The sequence below is a fragment of the Frankliniella occidentalis genome, unplaced genomic scaffold, assembly GCF_000697945.3.
Source record: "Frankliniella occidentalis isolate FOCC.00 unplaced genomic scaffold, Focc_3.1 Scaffold58, whole genome shotgun sequence".
Taxonomy (NCBI): domain Eukaryota; kingdom Metazoa; phylum Arthropoda; class Insecta; order Thysanoptera; family Thripidae; genus Frankliniella; species Frankliniella occidentalis.
Genome location: NW_026267188.1, coordinates 173,341 through 176,437, shown reverse-complemented (window position 1 = coordinate 176,437; position 3,097 = coordinate 173,341). Strand labels below are relative to the sequence as shown.

Genomic DNA, 3,097 nt, shown 5'->3' with positions numbered 1-3,097 from the left:
GGGGGGGGGAGGGTTGGCTCCCACCCCGTCACAGGCGGGGCCTGAGGTGAATGGTGAACGGTGAGCATCCCGCCCGCCCTTTGCTCCGCGAGGCCATTCATTGCCGACAAAAGGCCGGGGTCCACTGCAGGGAGCTGGTCCCGGCCCCATGCCCGGCCCCAGGCCCGGGGGCCGCCCGGGAGGTAGGCAACCCCCGGCCGCGGCCGACAGCACCGCTCGCCGGGCGTGCCTACCTCACAGGCTCGCTCGCTCGCTCGCTCGCTCGCTGACCTCATCCACAGTTGAGAATGAATCCGTAAGGAAATTTTCTTCTTGCTCCTTCTTATTCCAGTAATTTACGCGTCCTGGTAGCTATCGGCTGGTGGCATGAACCATTCAAATATCCATTCTATATTTTATGGGCACGAAATAAAATGACCCCGGTTTCTAAATTTGGTTGTACGAAGCGTAAACCGAAATGTATGATACCACCTAGGGAAGTCCCGCGTCGTTGGGGCTGCACCATCGGGTGCGCAGCAGAGCGCGCGGTGCTCGGTCTAGAACGGTGCGTGCGAGAGAGACAGACGGCGTTGGCCGAAACGAGAGAAAAGGAGTAAGTAGGTAGGTAGGGTCCCCGGGAGAAATTATTCGCCAGCCATTGGAAGGAAAATTGGAGGGAACTTTATGACTCCCCCATCCCCATACGAGTAGGAGAGAATTACCGCAATCGGGGTTAGCCAGTTATTCTTGTTACTCTGGAAACTGCCCGGCTGCTGGGGAAAGGAGGGACCTCTCTTCGTGGACGCGGCTGCAGTATTCTCTCGCAAAACCCGGTGCAACGGCGTGGCGAGGGTTGTGAAGGTCAAGAATGAAATAACCAAGCGATGGGAGGGCGGGCGGGGGTGTGGGTGTGGTCTCGGGTGTGGTGCTTCGCTCCTAGAAGCCCCCTCCTGCCCCTCCCTCCCCTCCAACCACCTGAGACGAGCGGGCGGCGGCTGCGAGAGGCAGGCGGCCGCTGGCCGAGCTGCCCGCGATATATGTCCCGATGACGGGATAATGCCGCCCCAGGAAATGGGGGAGAAAATTGATTTTATGCATGGATCGGCTGTGCTCCGCTCAGCTCGGCGCCGCCCCCCCCAAACCACCCGCGCCCGAGGCCCAGCTCGGCTCGCCTCGGCCGGGTTTGTCTCAGGATCGGCTGCTTGGGAGGTGCTGCTGCTGCTGCTCCGCGATCGCCTGCTCGTTTCGGACGTCGTGGGATATTTTATTCAGCGGCCGCCTCCGGCGGAGCTGCGGAGAGGGAGGGACGGACCATTATCGCGACGGACCCGCGCCAACACTCAAATCTAAAGAGAATTTCTCTCAACTTTCCCGCCTGTTGTTTTAAAAACCATGTTTGCTCTTCTCTGCCGGCGCAGGGCCCTCCTCGACGCAGCACTCCAAGCCGGGCCGCCCGCCCTGAGGCGTCCTCCAATGCAGCCAACACCCCCATGGTGTACTACTACATGCTAGCGTCGGGTGAGTACGCGATGGACTGTACCGGTAGGTTGGCAGAGCCTGCGATGAGACGAACCAACGCCCGCACCCCAAAAAATCTGGGTTTTTCTTTCTCCATTTAAATAATCATGTAAATAAAGTGCTATGCATTGAAAATACTTTCAGTCTTTTCGCTCGCGCAGATATGCCGTCGTTTTGGTGCATGAACTCCCCCACTTTTGACCGCTTTAGTATAAAAGACACCGTCAATAACACGATATAGTGCAACAAAGCGAGACTAAAAACAAGTTTGGAACCGACAAGCGTTAAAAGTCATGCCCCACATAGAACACAGTGTGCTTGTGCTTCCAGGACAGGGCCCGCGACGCCCGCGTCCACAGGCCCCCAGGGCTCAAAACAAGGGCCAAAAAGCCCAAAATGTGGCATTACTACATGCTAGCAGGTACGTCGTCTAGTAGACTCAAGGGTGAAAAAGACATGTCAAATCGCGCAGTCTTTTTAGAACTAGCTATCTGGATTTTTTTTTCTGAACACCAAAACTGAGATTGGTGACCTAGATTATTTTCAACACAGTAAATCAACGTCACATTATTCGCGTAATTTTTGCGTCAAACCCAAAGCAACTTAACTGCAGAGTGTAGCATTATCAACGACGTAGCGCTGGTAGAGAAGCCATCGATATTATTATACCGTGAATAGCATCACAACTGCTTCTGAACTTCCAAAATAACGCATGCCAGAAAAACTGATATAGTGTAGCGCACTTTCTGCATGCCGAAAGTGATTGTGTTCGATAGCAATGTCACGCAGAAATGCATGCTAGTAAGTTGATGCCACTCAGCTCGCTGACGTAGAGGAAGTGGCCTGCGCTCTTTTATAGGCTGATGGATCGTACAGCGCGCGGGCTCTCTGTGCTGTTCCCGCGCGGAGGGAAAAAAGCGACGACGCGACGGTCCTGTTGTTGTTGGTCGATCCGCCCCGTGCGGTTGGGTGACGAAGTGCTTTCCGCCCGGGGGAACCTCGTTGCTCCCACCCCCCGCCCCTAAACGTTCTCGAGTCGAGACGTCAGAAAAATCTGGGCAGCGCTGCTCTCGGGCGTTGGCGAGGGGCTGGCCCAATAGTCTGCTATAGGTGGAGCGGGCGAGGCCACTCCCGGAGCAGCCCCAGCAGCCCTAGCCAGCCGCGAGCCCCACCGGCCTTGACGCCACGGAACCTCTTCTTTTTTTAGTGTTTCCTCTTCTTCGCCCGGCGCGGCCCCCTGTAGCCTTTATGCGCTCCAAGCGACGCGAAACTGAATATAAGGACCGTGCCTCGCGGGGAAGGTGAAGGGGGGAGGGCGGGGGTAGACTCGCGCAAACCTGGGCGGAGAGCTAGGGCGGGGCGGGGCGATGCCGTCGGAGCGATTCCGACCTCCTTTCCCCTCACATCACACACAATTCTAGCCCGTGGCCTCGAGGTGCAGGGCGGCACCAAGGCGTCTGCTGTCGCCTTCCTCCTTTATCAGAGCTCTCTCTCTCTCCCACTTTATGCTTCTTCTTCCTTATTTTTTTATATTTGCTGTTTTGCTTTGCCCGAGACGCCATCCCTCGCAGCCTCTTCCCCGCCCGACGCCGCCCCGCCG

At 56.8% G+C, this 3,097-nt stretch overlaps 1 long non-coding RNA gene across 1 annotated transcript in view; it reads left to right on the top strand.

Moving 5' to 3' along the window:
- LOC127749491 (uncharacterized) overlaps positions 1–3,073 on the top strand; it is a 10,252-nt gene extending 7,179 nt beyond the window's left edge. Inside the window, exons 2-3 of the long non-coding RNA XR_008011186.1 lie at positions 1,398–1,497; positions 1,828–3,073. This is a non-coding gene — a long non-coding RNA (uncharacterized LOC127749491). The remainder of the gene's footprint in view (positions 1–1,397; positions 1,498–1,827) is intronic.
- The last annotated feature ends 24 nt before the right edge of the window (positions 3,074–3,097 follow it).